The sequence below is a fragment of the Oryctolagus cuniculus genome, chromosome 19 (genome assembly GCF_051225735.1).
Source record: "Oryctolagus cuniculus isolate XC-2025 breed Fujian yellow rabbit chromosome 19, ASM5122573v1, whole genome shotgun sequence".
Classification (NCBI taxonomy): Eukaryota; Metazoa; Chordata; class Mammalia; order Lagomorpha; family Leporidae; genus Oryctolagus; species Oryctolagus cuniculus.
Genome location: NC_142885.1, coordinates 47,527,916 through 47,551,702, shown reverse-complemented (window position 1 = coordinate 47,551,702; position 23,787 = coordinate 47,527,916). Strand labels below are relative to the sequence as shown.

General features: G+C 44.4%; 1 long non-coding RNA gene across 2 annotated transcripts in view; it reads left to right on the top strand.

The window, feature by feature from the left end:
- The window catches only part of LOC149120569 (uncharacterized), a 45,029-nt gene extending 25,562 nt beyond the window's left edge, over nt 1–19,467 (top strand). For both annotated transcript variants that reach the window (XR_016226053.1, XR_016226052.1), the window contains exon 3: nt 15,178–19,467. This is a non-coding gene — a long non-coding RNA (uncharacterized LOC149120569). The remainder of the gene's footprint in view (nt 1–15,177) is intronic.
- The last annotated feature ends 4,320 nt before the right edge of the window (nt 19,468–23,787 follow it).

The window sequence follows — 23,787 nt, the reverse complement described above, 5'->3', positions numbered from 1 at the left end:
GAGGCAGTGGGGGAGTCCATGGTGCTGGCCGTCGTTAGGTGCCCTTTCCCACTAACTCTGTAAGGTAGATACTGGTATTTCAATCCTCACTTAGTAGAAAGAGTTGTAAAGACTGCTCTTGCTTAAAGACAGAAGAGAGAGAACAATTCAGTGCTATGCACTGTCATTTTTTAAAAGATTTGTTATTTATTTGAAAGCTAGAGTTACAGAGAGAGGTAGAGACAGAGAAAGAGATCGTCCATCCAGTGGTTCACTCCCTAGATGGCCGCAATGGCCAGAGATGTGCTGCTGTGAAGCCAGGAGCTTCTTCCTGGTCTCCCAGGTAGGTACAGGGGCCCAAGGACTTGGGCCATCCTCCACTGCTTTCCCAGGCCATAGCAGAGAGCTGGATTGGGAGAGGAGCAGCCAGGACTTCAACGGGCACCGATATCGGATGTCGACACTTCGGGCCAGGGCTTTAACCCACTTTGCCATAGTGCCGGCCCACGCTGTCCTTACTCATATAAGTTCTTGGAAAAATAGAATGAAAATAAACTTATTTTGGTGCAAAAAATGGAAATGCAAGAATAGATGTTTTTCATAAAATTCATTTTCCATGAACTTTCTGAAGACTCCTTGTACTCTGGATTAAAATAAAAGGTTAAAGATGTTTTTGGAATGATTGGAGAAATTTAATGTATGCTGTGCTCGACCTGATGTTATTGTATAATCACAACTATACTGAATGTGATTATCAAAGTGAAATTATATCAGAATGTTTTTGTTCTTAGAAAATATATGCAGGTGTAGTTATGGGTAAAAGAGCATCATGTCTGCATTTACTTGATATAATTCAGGAGACAAAAGGTAGGGAATGTGAAGTAAAATGAATGTTGAATTGTTCCAAAATAGTGATTGTCGATAAATAGTAGATGTATGGCTATTTTTACTCTTTTTGATGTAATTTAAAAATGTTTTTCATTTTATTTCAAGGGAGGGAGGGAGGGAGATAGCAATGGTGGGAGGGAGAGAGGGAGAGAGGGAGGGAGGGAGGGAGGGAGAGAGGGAGGGAGGGAGGGAGAGAGGGAGGGAGGGAGGGAGGAAGACAGAGAGAGAGAGAGAGAGAGAGAGAGAGAGAGAGAGAAAGAGAAAGTGAGGGAAGAGGGAGGAATCCTCCATATTCTGGTTCATTCTCCAAATACCCACAAGAGCTAGGGCTGGGCCAGGCCAAAGCCAGGAGCCTAGATCTGAATCCAGGTCTCGAATGTGACTGACAGGAACCCAAGTACTTGTGCCACCATCTGCTGCCTCCCATGGTGTGCATTAGTAGGAAGAAGGGTTGGAATCACAGTGTCCAGGACTTGAACCTTTAAAAAATAATAAAAGTGACATTTATAAAAAAAAAAAAACCTTCATAATATGAAAAAGGCTTAAGCTACTTCAAAAATCAGAATACAGATTTATAAAACAAATTCAATTTTGTAAATTTTTTATTTATTTATTTTTGACAGGCAGAATTAGACAGTGAGAGAGGGAGAGCCTGAGAGGAAGGTCTTCCTTCCGTTGGTTCACCCCCCCAAATGGCTGCTATGGCTGGAACTGTGCCATCCGAAGCCAGGAGCCAGGTGCTTCCTCCTGGTCTCCCATGTGGGTGCAGGGCCCAAGCACTTGGGCCATCCTCCACTGTCCTCCTGGGCCACAGCGGAGAGCTGGACTGGATGAAGAGCAACCGGCACAGAATCTGACGACCCAAACGGGATAAACCTGGGGTACCAGCGCTGCAAGCAGATTAGCCAAGTTAGCCACGGCACCGGACAATAAATTGAATTTATAAAATCAATCCAATTTTGTAAAAGAACAAACAATACTAAATAAACACACATAAAATGTTAAGTGTGCCTGTCTATGCACAGTTAGGATGCAGGATGAGGAATTAATTTTTTAATATCCACTTATATTTTTCCAGATTTCTAAAAGGAACATACATAATTTGTAAGCTAAAATTTTTCATTAAAATGCTTCCAACTGTGGCAGGCATTGTGGTGCAGCAGGTAAGGCTGCAGCTTGGGACACCCACATCCCACACTGGAGAGTCTGGATCAAGTCTCGGTTGCTCCATGCTACAGATCTGGTTTCCTGCTCACGTGCACCACGGGAGGCAGCAGGTGATGGCTCAAGTGCTTCTGTCCCTGCCACTCACGTGGAGACCCACAAGGAACTCTGGGCTCCTAACTTTGGCCCGGCCCAGCCCTGGCTGTTGCAGGCATTTTTTCTGTCACTCAGCCTCTTACATAAATAAACAAATTTTTTAAATGCTTCAACTTGAATTTTCAAAAAGCTTTTACAAAGAAAACTCGGGGTCTGCTACCACCCTCCATCCGAGTACAGAACCCAGCCTCATAAAAGGTCAGAGGCGGACAGAAGCTGCGAGGTGCCTTTGTTTGAATGTCGGGCATTCCTAGACCTGAGAAGGAAAGTGGCCCAAGTCCTTGGGCCCTGCAGCCGCATGGGAGACCAGGAGATGCACCGGGGTGCTGGCTTCCGATTGAAGTGGTGAAAAACGAAAAATGAAGACATTCCTCTGTATCTCTCTCTCTCACTGTCGACTCTGCCTGTAAAACAATTTCAAAAAGAGCCAGGGGACATCAAACACTGCTTTTCGGTATTAATCTTCCTTTGTGGAAGACATGATTTCATCTGACTCCAACATGATCCATACATTAAAGGCAGGGCTTGACTCTGCAGGGTGGTGTCTGGGAAGCAGAGCTGTGTTCCGGGGGGAGAACTCTGTGGACCACAGGTGTTTCAAGTGCTTGTGGGAGTGGGTACATAAGCGTGTGAATATGTAAATTCCAAAGATTTCCTCAGCAGCGCAAGTCATAGATAATGCCGCGCAGAATGTTTGTAAGGAAGAAGGGAATGACTGGGTACCAAAATCTTTTCTAAGACCGAGTTAAACTCTTTCCAATTCTGGGTTAATCGGGTGGGTAATGCATATAATACCACATTCTAAAAAAACTCTAGTAGTTGGCCGTGATGTGGTATTTTATTTATAGCTATGTCTTCCCTTTTGAATTTCTTTACTTTTCTTGAAGATCATATTTATTTATTTGACATTGAGAGTTACACACAGAGCAGATGAGAGCGAGGCAGGGAGGGTGGGAGGGTGGGAGGGAGGGAGGGAGAGAGAGAGTGAAGAGAAGTCTTCCATCTGCTGGTCCATTACCCAATTGGCTGCCATGGGCGGAGCTGAGAGTGTCTGATGCCAGGAGCCAGGATCCTCGCCGGGGTCTCCTCCTGGGTGCAGAGGCACAAGGACTTGGGGCGTCGTCTTCTGCTGCCTTCCCAGACCACAGCAGAGAGCTGCATCGGAAGTGGAGCAGCCATACTCGAACCGGCGCCCATATGGGAAGTCGGCACTGCGGGTGGTGGCTTTACCCGCTACCTCACAGTGCTGACCCTCCCGGAAGCTGTTCACCATGGGATCCAGCTATCTGCTAACACGCCTGGGAAAGCAGAGGGAGACGGCCCAAGGACTTAGGCCCCTGAACCCAGAATGGAGCGCCGGCTAAAGTCCCTGGCTTCTGTCCCAGTCCCGGCCTTTGTAGCCACCTCGGGGGTGAACCCCCAGATGGATGATCACTCAGAGAGAGAGAGAGAGAGAGAGAGAGAGAGAGCGAGCGCGAGCGAGCTGGCGATGCCCCGTGAACTGCTTCTCTCCCCACGTGGCAGCAACGAACGAGCAGCGCAGGGCCAGGCAGAAGCGAGGAGGCAGAAGGCAGGAGCTCCATTGAGGACTCCCACGAGGCAGGGAGCTGGGGTCCAGAGAACCTGGGCCATCAGCGTCTGCGTCCCTGGTCACAGCCTGGAGAGGCGGGACTGGAAGCGGCCTTGGGCCTTGGGGCTTGGGACGCTGGATGCAGCAGTGTGCAGGTGCGTCCTGGGTTGCCATGGTGACGGCCCGTGGGGAGTGCGCCTGCGCCTGGCACTGTGACCCGGAAGTGCACCTGCACGCAGCCTGGCGCCGACTGCCCCGTGGGGCTCCGCTGGGAGTCAGCGCCGCGGGTCCTCTCCGGCTCCAGAGCCTGCACAAGCCGTGAGGAGAGGAGCCGTCCTCGACGCTGCTGGCCGAGCCTGAGGGAGAGCCAGCGTCCCCAGGGGCAGGCCGGATCAGGAGAGGCTGCGCGTCCGAGGCTTCCGTGCCGTTTCCCAGGCGCGTTGCTCTTCTTTGGCCCCTTCTGGAAGCAACGGCCTTCGCGGACAACAACTGACCCGGCAGCAGACCGGACCCCCTTGGAGGTGAGTGACGCGCGGCTGTTGCGGTTACCCGCTGGGCGTCTTGGCTGGCCGCGTGCCTGTTGCTCTTGGGTCCCGAAGGCGCGGGTGGGGTCGCGGTCGTGCTGTGCGGACGGTCTGGATGGGTCCCCAGGGTGCGAGCAGCTGTGCGGGAGCAGAGGTGGCTCGGTCTCCTCCCGGAACGGCCCCGCGTTCCCGTCTGTTTGCTTTTGGAGGGCCCAGCCGCCCTGCTCTAGACGTCAGAGACTGTTGATGGGAGGAAGGAGAGCGAAAGTGCGTGTCTGTTTCCTGGTCTAGGAGGCCAGTTTCGGGTTCCTCGCGTTGTTTGTGACGTTCGCGCTCTGTGGGTTTTTTCATGAAAGAGCCTCGTCAGGCCGAGGTGTACGTTCCGTTCCTGATGTGATGAGTTGTGTTTTCGTATCGCAAACGTCGTGGAAGTTTTTGTGAACTAGGTTTTCTGTGTCTATCGGAATAGTTTGTGGGCTTTCCCCATGTGCATTCTGTTCTTGGATAGATTGATTTTGTAGGGTAGCCACCCTTGCATTTCCGGAGTAACTGTCGGTTGCGCACAGTGTGCTAAGCTTTGGTTGTGCTTCTGGATGGCGTCTGGTAATATTTTGTTGAGGCATGTGACACATTCATGACGGATATGTGTGTGCCATTTTCCTTATGATGTGCTTGTGTTGGATGTTGGGATAAGGCTGGTCTGATGGAATGAACTGGAAGGCTTTTCCTCTTCATCTCCTTTTTGGAAGGGTTTGCGAATCACGGATTTTAATGATCTTTTCCCTGGGCGTTGTCACTGGTGGAGCCATCTGGTCCTGGACTTTTCTTCATGTCTGTTTGGTTTGTTTGTTTCGCTTTCCCTGCTGCTACAGTCTCTTTGCACATGGGTGGCTCATTTCGTAGGTCTATTCCAGTTTACGTTCCCAGCAACAGTGGATGAGGGTGCCTTTTCCCCCAGTTCCTAAGGCTGTTCTATTATTGATTTTCATTTCCCTGATGGCTATCGATCCTGAGCATTTTTGCCTCTGTTTTTTGTCCATTTAGATTTTCTTCATTGAAATATGCCTGTGGAAGTCCTTTGCCCTTTTCTTGTGTCGCTGGTTTGTTTTTCTGATGTTGAGTTTCTTGTTAATTTCTGCCATTGATCTTTATCAGTAGCATGCTTTGCAGATAATTTCTCCCTTTCTGTTAGTTGTCTCTTCACAGTGCTGAGTGTTTCTTTTACAGTTTAGAAGCTTCTCTATTTGGTTTGTTATTGTTGTCCTCTTCTATCCCTTTCGTTAATCCTCTGTGATTCTCAGATATTGAACATCCTTGGTTAATTTTATTCGTAGCCATTTTATTTATTCTGTCATTATGTGTACAGGATTGGTCTCAGAAGTTCTTTCTCAGCCATGACCTTGTCTGTGTATAAAAAGGCTGTTGATTTTCTATCCTGCCATTTTGCCAACCTCTAGTCTGAGTTTCAATAGTGGAATCTTTTGGATCTCATGCGTATAGAATCATGTCATCTGCAAATAGGGATAGCTGGACTTCCTCCCTCCCAATTTTCATCTGACATTGAGAAATGAATGAAAAAGTACCAACATGATAACATGCTCATGGAAAAAGTCAGCAGTGACCTCAGATGCTATCTTTCTGTATTCTCTCTTGCTTCGTGGAAGACATGATTTGTCCTGTTTCAAATATGATCCATAGATTAAATGCAGGGCTAGACTGTGGAAGGTGGGTATTGGAAAGTAGACCTGTGTTCAGTGGAGAACTGTGTAGATCACAGGTGTTTCAAGTCCTGTGTGACTGGGTACATAAGTGTTGAATAAATAAATTACAAATATTTCCTGGTGCGTAAGTCACAGGTAAACCACACAGAATGTTTTAAGGAAGAACACAATGAATGGCTACCTGAATGTTTTCTAAGACGGAGTTAGATAGCTTTTCAAATTCGGTGTTAATAGGGTATTTAATGCATATAGTCTCCAATTTGACATATGCTCTAGTAGATGGCCTTGATGTAGTATTTTGTTTATAGCTATGTCTTCCTTTTTAAAATTTTTTACTTCTTCTCAAATATCTTACTTAGTTATTTGAAATTCATAGTTACACACAGAGAGGATGAGATGCAGAGAGAGAGAAAGAGACAGACAGACAGACAGTGAGACAGACAGGTTTTCCATCTGCTGGTCCACTCCCTAGTTGGTTGCAATGGCCGGAGCAGAGTGAATCCAAAGCCGGGATCCAGGAGCCTCCCTCGGATCTCCTGCATGGGTGCAGGGGCCCAAGGACTTGGGCCATCTTGTACTGCTTTCCCAGACCACAGCAGAGATCTGCATCAGAGTGGAGCAACCAGAACTCCAACCAGCAGCCATATGAGAAGCCGACACTGTTGGCGGTGGCTTTACCTGCTACCCCAGCGTGCCAGGCCCTCCCAGAAGCCATTCCCCGTGTGATCCAGCTGGCTGCTAACATGCCTTGGAAAGCAGATGGAGATGGTCCAAGGTCTTAGGCCCGTGAAACCCAGAATGGAGCACTGGATAAAGTCCCTGGCTGCTCTTCCCCGACCTTGAGCACTGAGAGGAACTGGAATGCTGCTGTGTGACAGAGGCCCCCTGCAATTTCTGTGAGCTGTACTGAGTCCCCACGACTCTGCTTGATGTTTCTTTGGCACGACACTTTCAGAACTGTACTGGCAAATGACTCAGGGGAGAAGGATATTCCTGCTCTGTTGCTGCCCTGAGCCTGCAATCAAGGTCCACACAAGGCCGATGATAGAAATGTTGCATCCAGAACAGCCCCCTTACAACTAAGGTGACCTCCAGGCCCCACAAATGGATCCTGGATCAGAGGTCAAGACTCTGTGCAACTTGAATATTTCCTGCCTTGGGAAGTTCACTGCCCCCACCCCCAGGACATGTTCTGAGCTGCTTGGTCCTAGGTGTAGAGGCTCTGGCCGCTAGAAATGTTGTACTGAGTTGACTTCTGAGTGTTCAGATGCCAGAAAACATGTAACAGAGTTCCTCGGATCTGTGTGACCACTTGGATATCCAACTGTGATTGCAGACACACATGGTGGATTTGAGTGCTACCTCAGGGTGGAGCTGAGTGCTTCCTGCGGGGACTATGGGATCTTGCTGGGATGCCAGGGTGGCACAGCAACCCATGTTGCTCTCGCTGAATCTGTGTGTAGCTTAGATGGTAAAACTGTGTCTTTTCACTAGTATGGAGCAGAGCCTCAAAAGGTGGGGAGATGGTCTTATAAAAACTTACTGCTGCTGGTGCCATGGCTCAATAGGCTAATCCTCCGCCTGCAGCACCGGCACCCTGGATTCTAGTCCTGGTCAGGGAGCCCCAGCCGGAACTAGAACCCGGTGTGCTGGCGCCGCAGGTGAAGGATTAGCCTATTGAGCCGTGGTGCGCCGACCTACAAATCTTTGTGATTGTCTTGTTCCTTTAGTTATTAGGAATAAGTTATTTTGTTAGGTTGAAATTAGCTTATTTGAATTAGCGTTGGATCTTACTTGCTGTGACATAAAGAATTCCTTTATAGATAATGAAAGCAATTTAATGGTGTGGTCTAAAGGAGAAAACAATATTGCTCAAGCTGTTAACACCAGGGGACTTCTTGCTGACTTCTTACAGTGCCCTGCAGACTGTACATTATTGCACGCTTGAGGATCCAGGGGCTGAAGTCTGACCTGAAGTTATTACAGAGAATGCTCCATGTGCAAAAGTCATAAAAAAGCAGAGAAATATAAGTAGCAATAAATGAGAATGCAGAAAAGACTTCTAGAATTGAACTGACCACAAGGTTTGCTGGGATTTTTTGAGCAGTATAGCACTAGGTTGTCTGTATTGGGCACCAGATACAATCACTACAGCCTTGTGAAATTAAAAACTCTATGAAGTTCTGCAGAATGGTGTTTGAGACTCACTAATAGGACTCAACATACAAGGAATGCAGATGAGCAGAGCATCTCTGACTTTAACAGTGGCGGTGTGATTGGTCATTCTTTACTTATCCTTTATATTGTGATAGCAACGTTAAAATGCCTTTTGTGTAAAAACCTGAGGAAATGGATGTGAAAAGTCTTTTTGGCAATCTTTTGTTGTCAGTAAATTCACCATCTTAAGTTTATTAGAACTTTTTGAACCCGTGGTACTAGGAACTTGATAGAACTTTGCAGCATTAGAATACAATTTGCTGCTTGCTCGAACCTGAGGGGATTTGGAGCTTACCCAGAATAATTAGAAATGTAGCCTCTATTTGAAGCCTTGGCAAGAACAATAATTTAGGATTGTGGCTGTGTGGCACTGGTAGAAAGTGTTTTTCAGTCCTGAGTTTGGACACCTTGTTTGTATATGACAGAAAAACAGCTTTCAGAAACTTGCTGGCGGATAAGGTATTCATTTCACAATCTGGTGGTTTCATTGCTTTTTTTCTAAAGGTTTTATTTTCCCTTCAAGTGCTGGCATATTCATTTTATCAAAGCTGGCATTTTCTCATCTTTAAAAGTAAATCTTGAGTATGTGCTAGGGTATACACAAGCATGTTGTGTGAGCATAATTACAAGGATGAACTGCTTTGCTTTTGAGTGGTAATGGACCAACCCTTGGTGTGATAAGAAACATAGTTTTTATTCTATCTTGTGGTTCAAAGCCTGCTTACTACTGCTCCTGATCAGAATCTTAGTCCTTTTTGTCAAACGGGTTTAGAGTCCAGCGCGCCTTTTTATCCACCTTCTCTCTGAAAAGCAGTGGGAGATAGGGCAAATTTTTACAAATGGATGTATTTATTTGTGAGGTAGAGTTACAGACAGAGGTCTTCCATCCACTGGTTCACTCCCCAAATGGTTACAGTGGCCAGAGCTGAACCGATTCAAAAACTGGAGCCAGGAGCTTCTTTGAGGTCCCCTACATGGTTTCAGAGGCCCAAGAATTTAGGCTATCTACTGCTGCTTTCCCAGGCCATAAGCAGAAAGCTGGATTGGAAGAATAGCATCCGGGACACGAACCTGCACCCACAAGGGATGCTGGTGCTGCAGGCAGAAGCTTTACCTACTTTACCAGTGTTGGCCCACAGAGCTACTTTTTTTTTTTTTTGACAGGCAGAGTGGACAGTGAGAGAGAGAGACAGAGAGAAAGGTCTTCCTTTGCCGTTGGTTCACCCTCCAATGGCCGCCGCGGCCGGCGCGCTGCGGCCGGCACACCGCGCTGATCCGATGGCAGGAGCCAGGAGCCAGGTGCTTATCCTGGTCTCCCATGGGGTGCAGGGCCCAAGCACCTGGGCCATCCTCCACTGCACTCCCTGGCCACAGCAGAGGGCTGGCCTGGAAGAGGGGCAACCGGGACAGAATCCGGCGCCCCGACTGGGACTAGAACCCCGTGTGCCGGCGCCGCTAGGCGGAGGATTAGCCTAGTGAGCCGCGGCGCCGGCCCCCACAGAGCTACTTTTCAAGTCAGAGCATTTGATTCTAATTCTGCATTCTGAGGACAAAACTTAATTTCTCCATGCCCTAGTTTCATCTTCTGTGAAAGCCAAAGTAATCCTTAGAGAGTATTCGTGGGTGTAAGTTAAATGTAATGCATATACGTGATGACCTCTTTAGACTTAACAGTGTTGTAAAAATGTTTCTCAAAGGACATCATGTTAAGTGAAAATAAGCCACTTGATATTTAATAACGATTTCAGCATATTTCAAAAGGATAGGATGTTAAGTGGAACAGGCCAGACAGATAAATACTTCGCATTATCCCTCAGAAGTGGAAGCTAAAAACCTCAGTTTGAACACAAACGATGTTTACTCGAAGATGGGTGGTGGGGATAGAGGGAGTTTCATAACACACATCAAATTAGAGTTTGATCAAAAACCCCCTCCCTGGTGTTCAGGCATGGCTGGCTGACTGTATTTCACAGTAACCCATTATGGGTTACGTGAACAAGCAGAATAGGGCAGTTTCAGGACTCCAGTATCCAAAAAGCGATATCAGGCAAAGGAATGTTGGTGACCCTGATTTGATCAGTAGACATTGTATATGCATTTGGAAATGTCACACTGTAGCCCATAAAGATGTATGATTATTATTAACAATAAATTAATGTCAAAATTCAAGGGTTTGTAAAAATATTTTTAAATATTTATTTATTTATTTGAAAGTCAGAGTTACACAGAGGAGAGGCAGAGAGAGAGAGAGAGAGAGTGTTCTTCCATCTGCTGGTTCACTCCCTAATTGGCTGCAATGGCTGGAGCTGCGCCAATCTGAAGCCAGGAGCCAGGAGCTTCCTCCGGGTCTCCCACGTGGGTGCAGAGGCCCAAGGACTTGGATCATCTTCTACTGGTTTCCCAGGCCATAGCACAGAGCTGGATCAAGTGGAGCAGCTGGGTCTTGATCCAGTGCCTATATAGGATGCCAGCACTTCAGGCCAGGGCGTTAACCCACTGCACCACAGCTCCAGCCCCTAAAAGATTTTTTTGAAAGGCATAATTACAGAGAGATGGGGAGAGAGAGAGAGAGACAGAGAGAGAGAGAGGGAGGCAAGAATTGAGGGAGGGTGTGAGGGAGAGGGGTATCTTCCATCCTCTGGTTCACTCCTCAAATGGCTGCCATGACTGGAGCTGGGTGCACTGAAGCCAAGAGCCAGGAGCCAGGTTTCCCATTAGGGGTTGCAGGAGCCCAAGAGTTGGGCCATCCTCTGCTGCTCTCCCAAGCACATTAGCAGGGCGCTGGATTGGAATCGGAGTACCAGGAATCAAACTGCTGCCCATATGGTATGCTGGTACCACAGGAGTCACCACTACACCACAGCGCTCGCCCCTAAGTTCTTTGTTTTGTTTTCGCTTTTAATTCTTCCTATGGCTTTATCCCTGAGCAGAGGATAGGAAAAGTGTTCCCAGCCTCATTGGGTCAGGAGTAAATAAAGCCTGAAATAGTGGCTGCATTTGTTCATCTGGAACTTGATACCAGAGCCCAGAATTTTAGTTTTATAAATATTGAAAATGTTTGGCTCTAGAGTTTAAATGAAGTTTAGCATATTTTTTGTTATTCTGAATGTGATTTACTTGTCCCTAAAGTGTGCACATTACAAAATTTATGATTTAGAAAGTGGAAGTTGAAAAAAAGAAAATGGAAGTTACCCTCAGTTTTATTTGGAGATGTCCAAGGCACTGTTGACAGTTTTGTGTGCCCCTTTACAGGTGATTTCCCTGCATTAATAAAAGTGTGTGTTTGTGTTTGTGTTTGTGTTTGTGTTTGTGTGTGGAGGGGTATTTGTATGTGTACAGTGCTCACATGCACATAGAAATGACTTTGTGCAGAACTGTGCTCTTAAAGGATGGTTTTCCATCTTCTCTTTTATACTTGCCAGTATAGTAATTTTTGTATCATTATAAACATATAGATCTAATTCTCTTCAGTGGCTGTATAAGATTACATTGTATTCCAACATAAGTGGTTGCTGTTTTGTGTGAGAATTCTGATTTTTCACCATGAAAACAATACTGCAGTGAGAAACCTAGAATATCCATACCCTGAGCATCCCTGGAACTGCTCTTTTGATGACCTGTGTTATTTGAGAATCACTAGGTCAAGTACAGTCCTGTTGAAAATGTTGCTATGTCCTTCTAAATTATCCTCCAGGGTTGCATCCATCTACACTTCCACAAACAGTGAGGTAAATCTCCTGTGCTTTCATCAACACCAGGTTTTATAATTCACATTCCTTTCAGTGACACATCTCTGCTTTAGCACAAGACATCTGGAAGGGGAGAGCTGCCCTTCCATCACTGCCTGTTGGCACACCAAGGGCAGGCAGTGTAGAGGAGTCTGTTAAAGCTAACAGGGAGGTGAGCATCTGTTAAGCTGGAAACAGAAGTGTTTGGCTTCCATTCCTGTTTATTAATTCAGATAATGTTTATTGAAGGCTGTTACTGGCCATGGACCCTGAGAATAGCTTGATAAACAAGACCATGGTCTGCCTTTATGAGCTTGCATTCTAGAGTGGGTCAGCCTTGAACACATCCAGTAGGATATAATGTCAAGTATGGTGAAGACTTCAGATGAAAAATAAAGCAGAGAAAAGGACAAGGGAGGAGGTGTGTGTGGGGAGACGAGGTGCAGGAAAGGATGCCATTCAGATGGTCTTGGAAGGTTCTTTGCTGATGGGACTCTTGAATAGAGACCCATGTGCAGTAAAGCCTGAGCCCCATGATAACCTGTAGAAGGCCCCATCCAGCTGGGTCTGGCAATAGCAAGTACAGAAAGCCTGAGAAAAGAGCCAGTTAGGCAGGTTCCAGAAGAATCCCGGGAGCTGCACTGACTTTTGATTTGCTAGAGGGAGATAATTGAGCTACCTACTTTCTTTGTCAAATGCTACGTTAAGGCAAATGAAACTGTGAACCTCATGTGTGTGTCTTTGAAAGAGTGATGCTGTTCATGTACAGTAGCACTTGAACCACTAGAACGCAGCATCTGAACCACTAGACAGCAAGTCTCTGTCAGCATTCTGTAGAATGAAGTGGCGTTGCATGCCAGCTCTCTCCCTACCACAAGGCTGACTTTGTTGAAATTTACACAGGTGTTGAACAGACCTCCGCACCTTCAGTGTAGATAAGACTAGAGCAGTGCACTCTTGTGCCTGACTGCCTTTTGTTCTGCCTCCTTGTGTTGTACATTATTAAATGTGCTTTCAAAGCTCTGGTGCTCACAGCTGAAAATAAAGTAAGTTTGGAGGACAGTCACAGGCAGCACTGTCCACTCAGCAGGTCAGGTAGTTTCTGCTTAACCATTGTACCAGATGCCCTACTGCACCCATTATTAACTCTCTTCCTGTCAGAGTTATTAGCTGTGTTATAAAATTTCTAGATTTCTGGGTAGTTTTGTAAATCTTAAAGTAAAAAATAAGAACATTTGTTGCCAGCATTGTGGCTTAGGTGGTAAAGCCACCGCCCGTGATGCCAGCATCCCATATGGACACTGATTCAAAGTCCCAGCTAAACTTCCAATCCAGCTCTCTGCTAATGCACTTGGAAGGGCAGCACAAGGTAGCCCAAGTGCTTGGGCTCCTGCACCCACGTCGGAAAGCCAGAAGAGGCCCCTGGCTCTTGGCTTCAGTCTGGCACAGCCCTGGGCATTGTGGCCATTTGGGGAGTGAACTAGTGTATGGAAGCCGTTCCTCTTTCTCTGTCTCTCCCTCTCTTTCTGTAAGTCTTCCTCTAAAATATATGAAATGTTTTAAAACAAGAACCTTTAACCATTCAAAGAAAGCCTCAAGTAGAAAGAAAAAGAATCTTGCAGACCCACAGTACTCACTGACCTAAAACCTTGACTGAAATTTTTGTTGAAGTTTGCTGATAAAGTGTTCCCCAGAAATGACACATACTGACTTGTGTGAGGTGAGCTGGTAGATATTCTTGAAACTGTAAAAATCACTTCTGCTAGTTTTTACACGATGTAGCTGTTATACTCATGAGCTACTTGAGAGCTGTTGGGTAGAGATGTTATTACTGGCAAAGTGGTCACACTGCACAGCTCCCGTGGGCACCATTACACTCTGTGACTGGCATTTCCAGGGCTGGTGCTGTGCACACTTGGGAAGTCTTACCCACAGGTGGTGTGGTATCTGCACAATGTCTGCATGATGGTTCTCTTTTAATTTAGATGGTTGTCAGGGTTCCGTTAGTCCACAGTCTCTCAACTTGTGACTTTTCAATATTGCTCCCTCACATGTTTTTGAGTCCCCTCGGGGGTTGTGGGAATAGTTGCGGCCCTGAGGGTTTGCCCACTTTTCTAGAGACTAGGATAGGCCTGATCTTGCCTCCTGGAACTTTCTCTGAGTTAGAAACCTCTTAGAGTTATTCTGCAACCTTGAAATTTTGTATTTAATGGTGGATCTTTAAGCAGGGGTATCTTATAAACATAGTGCAGCAATCATAGACTTATTTTTATTATTCTTTTAGTAAAGAGGAGGGAGTAAAGCATTATTGGTCAGTGCACATGGTGCTTAATGTGGAATCTGGAGGTGGAGATGGTGTTTTCTTACTTATATACAGTTCATGATTTCCAATTATCGCCAAGAGGTAAACACTAGAATTAGGTCTAGGCTGTGGTTCTAGCTGGTATGCCTCTGTATTAAATTTCATCTCACATGTGTTTGGCATCAAGATTTCCAGCTTTCCAAGGCTGGCCACAAACTTAAAGCAAGGGTCTAAACCAATTGTTAGAGGAAAAGATACAGCAGTGGTAACGATGATGCTAAATGAATCCTTTGTGTGATATCTGACACCTCATCTAGTTGAAATATCATGTATTTTCTTGTTTACTGCAGTGAAAATAATTCTGACTTACCGGAACTATACATTTGCCTTCCTTCCACATATGAGACAATCTGTTTCTGAATCGTTGGGCTTCTAAAATTCTGTGGGTAGGGGCTAGTGTTGTGGTGCAGGGGGTTAAGCCACCACCTGCAATGCCAGCATCCCATACTTGTTTTCTTTCTGTAATCCAGAGGTTGAAAAACAACCACCACTCCCAATGCATGAGTCATATGAAAGCAATTTCACTTTATTTAACACTCTGAGGAGAAAAAGCAGCTGAGTATATACGGTACCGAAAGAGAAAAACTCTGTCAAATTTTAAATGGAATGGTGGAATAATTTCCATGACAAAAGTGAAACAAACAATCAACCTGTGGCCCCACCGCACTGGAGCCTGGCCTCACTTCCTACTTGGGACTGACAGTAAGAGCTCAGGAGAAGCCTGGAGCCATACCTGCTGTGCAGGCCTGCGTAGGCTTGGTCTTTGTTTTCTGATTGGACAATCAGAACTGATGCATGCCATTGAATTCTGAGTTTATAAAAAGGGTGCTCAGTGCTGCTGTTTGCCTTTTCTCTTCTTGGTGTCCAGCATCATGGAGTTCTTCATTGGAACGTGTGCTAAGCCCTAGCACTAAGAATAAGGAGGTGAGCAGCCAAGAACAACACTGCAGCAAGGGCCGGACTGCTGGTGTCGGGGAGTGGCAGTGGATTCCACAGGACCCTCAGGTTTGACCATCCTCACCTGGTGAGTCTTCTTGAAATGTTTGTGCATATCATATGCCAGTCCTGGACACAGGCAGGGGATACTTGGGCCTTCAGGAGCCAGGGGGAAGGAAGAAAAAATTGTGTATTATATTGTCCATTATAAATTGAATGTTATATATTGTTATAAATTTTTACTATATATTATAAATTTTATATCATATGTTCTAAAGAGATTTTAAATTGTATATTGTAAAACATACATGTGCTCGGAGGTATCACATAGAGTTCCAGGAGGTGTGAGCCTACCTGGCTGAGTTCTGATGCCAGGATGGGTGAAGCAGCAGGTGAGTCATCTTCTTTTGGGTGGGCAATTAAGATGCCCAGTGACTGTGTTAATTTCCAGGTCTCTTGTTTTATTTTCTGGGTTTATAGTTCTACTTAGTGTATAGGAGCTGAGAAAATGGATCTGGTCATCGAGAAAGGAAATTCCTGCTCGCAGGATTTGCTTCCTGCTTTTCCTAATTTGCTAAGATAGTTTATCTCAGTTTGCATTGAAGGTTCTGCCACACAGCAGTGAGAGCATTGAGTGGTAAACCCAAAAAGATGGTTGCATATTGTTGTCATTGCCCCACTGAAATCTGATTCTGCCTCTGTGCTATCCAGTGTTTCCCTAATTTTTTGAAAAAGTTCCTGAGGAATACATTGTTATATTGTGTTAATGAATGTGGTTATGTGGGGAGACATATCATGCAAAATTTACATGTCCCAGTCATATTATTGCATTGACTAGGAGTATGGGGACTCCTAGTCAGAGGATGGCACCGAAATTTTTAGAAGTCAGCATTACTTCCTAAGTATATTTGTTGCAGTTATAAAACTATTAAGGTTCTGAATAACTCAATACAGGTTCTTTTTACTTCTACATTAGATTTTGAAATATGAAATATTGAAATCATTTGGATTATGATATGTTTAGAGCATTTTTAGGTCTGAGAAGGCAGGGGCATTGTTTCTGCACAGTATCCACAATGGTTGCCACGTAATTGGTTCTAAAACTTCGGTTGATGAAATGAAATCCCTATTTGTCCCTGTGTTTTAAACAACACAAATTTTCAAAATCCGTAGGTATTGTGTTTTGTGGTTTGGATCTTACAGTATGTGGTGAATGAAGTCTGCCTTCCTTCTGGTTAGCAGTTACTAGTGTTGACACCCAAGGGTCATTCCTTGAACCTCATCTTATGAGATGCTGACCAGTGACTACTCAGAAACCACCCCTTGATGCAAGTCCTCATGGATGTTCCAGTTTCCTCATTATCCACTCTTGGTGTTCCTGTTAGTGCTGATTGTTCAAATCCAGAAGTTGAAATGACCCCATGTTAAAACTAAGTGTTTGTTCACACTGGTCTTCTCATCCTAGACAGCCTTATCTCTGTACTGTGTTTCAGGAAGGTCTTGGCTTTTTCTCCCATCATTAGCTAGACCTGTTTATATTGCCCATGGTTTTCTCCTTTTGGCTATTTTCAAACTTGATCCTTGATTCCATAATTCCTTTCCCTCACACACAACACACCAAGAAACATCTGTTCTTTTGTTGTCTCATGCTCCCAATCCACAGATGTTCTCTGATAACAATCACCAGGCATCTCAAAGGCTGGCTGGTCCCTATACCCTTCTCAAAGCCGCAGGAATGTGGGAATCTTTTGCTTTTTGCTTTTATGTCTCAATTCCATCACTTTTTCCACGCCTCTGCTCCTGTGACCACCATTAAACTTTAGCGTCTCCCACAAAAATCCTAGGCTAGCAATTTCTAGTGTACTACTAAGAAGAAGTTAAAATATAGAAGCTTTCTGGGGAAATTCCAAAATTAGAGTGCTTTATGCCAGACATCTTTAAGATGCTTTTCCTCTGTTTAATGAAAGTCAGATCTATGGGGGAAAACTGGATGGTGAGTTTGCTACAAACAATGCCTTTGTTTCACCTTTATACAATTTTGTTTGTGAGTTATGTAGGCCTCAATGATTATGAATGGGAAAACTAAAACTGTGACTTGCAGTTCAATATTGGAAATATTTGAAGCTTTCTACTGAAGTGCTATAGTGAGAGAACAGGCATGGAGTCCAGGAAATCCTGCAATGAATTGGTATATGTGTAGTTTTCAGAGTGCAGCTTTCAAAGACATTTAAACTTTGTAAACATTTACTTTTTAAGGTTTGGCGAGGATTCCACTGTATGTGTATCCCATTTTTCCTTATGGGTCCATCAACAAACATTTGGGTTATTTCCGTATGGTGAAATTGTTAATGATGCTGAAGTGAATGTGGAGGTGCAGACAGTTCTTTGAGATGGTGATTTTCTTTTGGATTCATGGCTAATAAAGGTTGTTCCTTTTTAGATTTTCTTTGAGGAACTTCCATATTGTTTTTCCTAATGGATGGTACAGTTTACATTCCCTCCAATACTGTGTGTTCTGTGTGCTCTACATTGTGCCCAATACTTATCTTTTAACTTTTTAATAGTAGCCGTTTAACAGATATGAGATAATAACCATTGTCATGTTGATTTGCATTTTGCTGATGATAGCAATGTTCAGAACTTTTTCACATACCCACTGGGTACATTGTCTGTCTTTGTTGGAAAACATTGATTGAGTCCTTTGTCCTTTTGTAATTGTATTCTTTGCTTCTTAGTGTATGCATTCCCTGTATTACTTCCTTGATCACACATATGTTTTGTTAATATTTTCTCCTATTCATTGGTTTGCCTTTTCATTTCATTGATCTTTGCTTTATTGCTTTACTAGTTTGTTGTAGTTTCATTTCCTTTTGTTTGCTTTTGCTCTCTGTTTTTAATTAACACATAAGCAACCGCTCTTGAGGCTAATGTCAAGGAATTTTCTATTTTATAAGTTGTAAGTGTTCAGATCTTCTGTGTGGACTTCCAGTTCATTTTGAGTTGATTTTAATATGTGGTGTAACAATGATGCAGTTTCAGTTTTGGACATGTGGTTATCCAGGTTGCTTTTGTCTCAGATGTGGGCCTTTATGTCCAGTGACTGCATGTTTGGTAACCCTGGTGGGCCAGGGTTCCCAGTGTCTTCATTTGGATCCCTTAAACCAGATGCTGTGGCTGGAGTTGAGGAGGAGCTTGACATGTGTGGTGATTGGGGAGTAGGAGTCCATGCAGTGATGGGGTCAAGACAGGGGACTGTGGCCTCCTCCTCTGGAAGCCAGGGCTATATGAGGGTATGTCCCAAAAGTTTTTTGAAGGGTAGACATTTGGCATAGTGGGAAAGACAATGCTCAGGATACCAGTGGCAGCCCGTGATGGCTTAAGTAGTGGGATTCTTGCTACCACATTGGAGACCATCTCCCAGCTTCAGCCTGGGTCAGATCAGCCCTGCGTATTTTGAGCATTTGGGTAATGAACTACTAGATGGGTGGTGTCTTTATCTTTCTCTCTCTCTCTCTCTCTCTCTCTCTCTCTCTCTGCTCCTCCCCCTTATTGATTGAAATGAATTGCAATATTAAAACTAGGAGGAAACATAGACACGGATGATTATTGCAGTAGCATTAGATTATTGAGTAATTTCCTAGAATCATACAGGTGGATGTTTGTAGCTCACAGTAATCCATTACATCTGTTATTAGAAAATGAAATAAAGGTTAGCTCAAGGCTCTATCCATAAAATAATGTCGAAAGATTAATGTAGATTTGATCAGTACAAATTTTATATGAGTATTGAAATGTCACACTAGCCCATAAATCTGTACAACTCTTGTTGATAAAATGTAAGTAAAAATAGCAGCATGTTACTTGGTGTATAAAGTTAAGGGGTTTAAATGATTAATGTCACAACTGATATTATGGTATTTGAAAATGGTTAATTAAGACAAGCAAAACCAGAACCTGTAAATAACTGAACTGTTCTTTCTTGTCATGCTCATTCGAAAGGCTACTATGCTGTGTTTTAAGATGGGAATGGATATTTATTTTAGATTGTTTCCTCTAATTAAGAAAAATGGTAGTATGTTTTCATGTGTATGTGTAATTGAATAGCATCAGAGCAATACAATGAGTAGGAGATAAGCTTTTTTTCATATTTGGGATTTTACTGTTTTTTGAGAATCACTGCGGAGCCATTTCAGTTTGCACACTGTTCTTAACAAACCAAAAATTTAAAAAGTGAGGGCTTCCAAATGGTAGAGTTAGAAACGTGCCAGGGGATTCCAATTCAGTTCCATCAAGGTGGCACGTACCAATGCCATCTGACTAGTCCAAGTGATTAATTTCAGTTCACAGTTGACCCTGATAGATCTAAGAGTCAAAGGGATCACATAAACAAGACTAGTGTCTGCTGATACTAACTGATAGAATTAAAAAGGGAGAGAACGATCCAACATGGGAAGCAGGATACACGGCAGACTCATAGAAGGGCAGATGTCCTAAACAGCACTCTGGCCACAGAATCAGCCCTTAAGGCATTTGGATCTGGCTAAAGAGCCCACGAGAGTATTTTAGGCCTGGAAAGCCAAGACACTCTGGCCAAAAAACAGACAAAGAAAAAAACAAAAAACAACAACAAATGAAAGATCTCTGCAAGTGAGTTCCCAGTGGAAAGAACGGGCCATCAAAGAAGGAGGTGCCTTTCTCTGAAAGGAGGAGAGAACTTCCACTTTTTTTTTCTTGGGGAATTTAGGATTATTCTCTCATTCTGTAAAACATGTCATTGGTGTTTGATAGGAATTTCATTTATTTTGTAGGTTGCTTTAAGTAATATAGGTATTCTAATTATACTAATTCTTCCAATCCATGTGTAGGTTATATTTTTCCATTTTGGGAGTCCTTGATGATTTATTTCTTCAGCGTTTTAGAATTTTCATTGTAGATATTTTTCACTTAATCGGTTGCATTTATTCCTAAATGTTTTATTTTTGTCCCTATTGCGTATGGGATTAATTGTTAGATTTCATTTTTGGCAAGCTGGTTATTAGAATATAAAAAAGCAACTGTTTATGTATGTTGATTTGTAACCTGTAACGTCACTGAATTGGTTTTTTATCTTGAACCATTTTTTGGTGGAGTGTTTCCATTTTTCCATGCACAACATCATGTATTCTACAATGTTGTTGAATTCAGTTATTGTTAACAGTTGTGTTGAGGAATATGTAATGTCATAAATATAAGAACATGTCAAAAATGCTTGAAGGTTACCTGTGGAAAATTTCTCTGTCGTTTGCCATATGGGAATTAGAGTAGTACCTGGTAGACTTGTGGACTGCCATTGCTAATGGGTGCATGCACCCACACAGCTTCCAGTGGGCTGCCTCTGTGGTCCTCCAGGGCTCATGGTCTGTTAATAGGATCTGGCTGGCCTTCAGTTGTCACCTAGCATCCACCTGTGACACTATGTTGAGGACATCATTTCAACTGATAATCAAGAGGAGGAGGAAAAATGGGCCTCGAACATCAGCAACTGACTTCTTGACCGAGTGGGTGTGGACCTTAGTTCCACACGAGATGAGAGCTTGCAACCTCAATATTTTGGTTTATCACTGCTTTCCGTGTCCCTCCACAGACTCCCAGTGAGACAGTGAAGCTTCTTAAGGGAAGGCCTATACTCAAGGTTGTGTGCAGAGTGTTGCTGGCAGCAGCATCTAAGTAACATGTTCTCATGGGATCATTTCAGACATTGGCACCTCCACCTGGGTAATGCAGAGTCTTGTGTGCTGTGGGATGGTAAGTCTGGATGCACCAGATGACTGCTGGCTGCCCCTCACATGCTGCCAAGTACCACCCACGACATGGTTAAAAAAGTTGATGCCTCATCTGCAACTGTCTCAGGTGGTGAAGTGCTGTATCTCAGACACCAAGGAAGTCCACACAGATGTACCCACCTTGCTGTGGATGGAGACACAAAGCCTGCTCAAAGACTGGACAGGGCCATATTGAGAAGGGCAACCTTGCTGTGTTCCTGACAGGATGTAGTCTATAAATCACCAGGCAACAGAGTTGGCAGCTGGCAGCTCTCACTGAACTACATCAAGTTCCTGTCCAACTTGTCTGGAAAGCTCAAACAGATGGTGTCATGTTTGCGCAGAGGGTGAACATAAACTGTCCCTTTTTCTGCTGCAGTGGGTGTCCAGAGCATGTGAAACACCACACTACAGCAGGAGCCTCTTTGTTTCAATGGACAGTGTACAATTAAGAACAAAAGAGAGCCACTGAGGCTGTTAGGCATTCTTCAGCGAGTATGTGCAGCCACCACCCCCGAATGGCAAAGCTGCCCCTAGGACAGTCCCAAACAATCTGCCTTGGACCCAGTGGAATTATTTATTCACTTACTTAAGCATTATTCATTATGTTTCATTGAAAGACAAGAAAACAGATTTCCCATTGGCTGGATCACTCCACTTGAGTGGCAAGGGCCCAAGTATCTGAGCCATCCTCTGTTGTTTCCCAGGGTATGCATGAGCAGGAACCTGGATTTGAATGCGACAGGTATTGATCCTGGATACTCTGTGATGGGGTGCTGCCACCAAAAATGATGTCTTTAATTCCCATGCCAAATACAGTGAATTGAAGCCTTTATATTCTGATTAGAATGGCAGTGTGAGATAGAGAAAGATGTTTCCATCTGTTGACCTCATGACCAAAGCCTGCAAACATTATGGAAGGGCTAGGCCAAAGTCAGAAGCCAGGAACTCCATCCAGTTCTCTTATATTGGTGGAAGAGACCTAAGTAACTGACGCAATGCCTGCTCTCCATCAGAGTGTGCATTAGCAGGAAACCTGACTGCAGGAAGATTATACTGAAATCCAGGTGCTCTGATATGGGACATGGGTAAACCAAATGGCATCTTAACAACTCTGTCACAGTTCCTTGGCCATTGTTATATATTAATGATTTTTTGTTTGGAAAAAAATATTATTGAGGGAGAGACAGATCATCCAACCCACTACCTCACTCTCCAAATGGCTGCAAAGCTACAGATTAGCCAAGGTGAAGCCAGGAGCAGGATCTCCATCATCTTCTCCTACATAGGTTGCAGAGGGCTGAGATCTTCCGACATCACCAACTGTCTATCCATGCACCTTAGGAGGAAGCTGTACTGGAAATAGAGTAGCTGGGCATGACCCAGCACTACAGTATGAAATGGAAGCATTGTTATCTGAAGCCTTACCTACTGTGCCATAGCAAAGAGCTGGATGGGAAGTGGAGCAGGTGGATCTTGAACCAGCACCCACATGGGATGCTGGTGCTTCAGGTCAGGGCATTAATCCGCTGCACCATAGCACCAGCCCCAGCATTTACTTTTTCATTTAAAGGCCAACAATGCACCTTTATGAGACTTCAAGTGGGCTGCTTCTATGGTCCTGCAGGGCTCATGGTCTGTTAATAGGATCTGGCTGGCCTTCAGTTGTCACCTAGCATCCACCTGTGACACTATGTTGAGGACATCGTTTCAACTGATAATCAAGAGGAGGAGGAAAAATGGGCCTCGAACATCAGCAACGGACTTCTTGACCGAGTGGGTGTGGACCTTAGTTCCACACGAGATGAGATCTTGCAACCTCAAATTTTTGGTCTATATTTTGAAAAAGGAATTCAGAAAAAATCCTCAAGAAATCCACATATATCTCCTTTTCCTCAGTGATTCGGTTTCAACCAAGGAAGCCCAGCACATTTTCACCTTCTGGTAACACCAATTTCCTCACCTCTAGTGAACCCTAAAACCCACTTATCTCACCAGTCACCCACAAGGATGCACCTTGGTCAGGCACACTTCCAAAGAAAAACACTAAGGACTACTCTGTGGATAGTTTTTGGTTCTGAGGGTCACATGGGTAAAGGACTTCAAATTAGCTTTGAGCTATTAGTGACACTACTGTTTGACTCACAGAGAGTTTGGACTACCTCCCTCAGCATCATGAGCTGGGTCCTTGCCTCCAGCCACTGAGAATCTCTTGTTAAATGGAAGTGGTATTTCAGAGACCAAACAAACCCACACCCTGAGGAGTCTGTGTCCTTAATGAGGATGTCAGACACTTTGTCTATTTGGAGAGCCACCATCAGTCATCTCACATCAGCTACCTCCTTCCAGATACAGGGGTAGTGTCATGTGTCTCAAGGGGTAGAACTTGTGATCATCCTACTTGACATTGAGCAGTCCAGCCACACTCAAGGGCATCTTGAAAGTCACATGTCCACCAATTCTAGGGACATCACCAATTGCTAATGGCCTTTTGTGGCCTCAGACTGGACCATCCATACCCTTACGTTGGAGTACCCCCTTTGGTGGATCACTGTTGATACCTGTGCTACTGGCCTAACCTCCCTGACCAACTCAGCTATTTTGCTTGCCAAAATTCTACTGCCTTTTAATGTAGCAAAACTGCACTATATATTATCTGCATCCTTGCTTTCATAGTGGAGCCTCCCTGGCTTATATGATTTGGGACATCATAGGCCTATCAACTTGGATTTGAGCTTGTA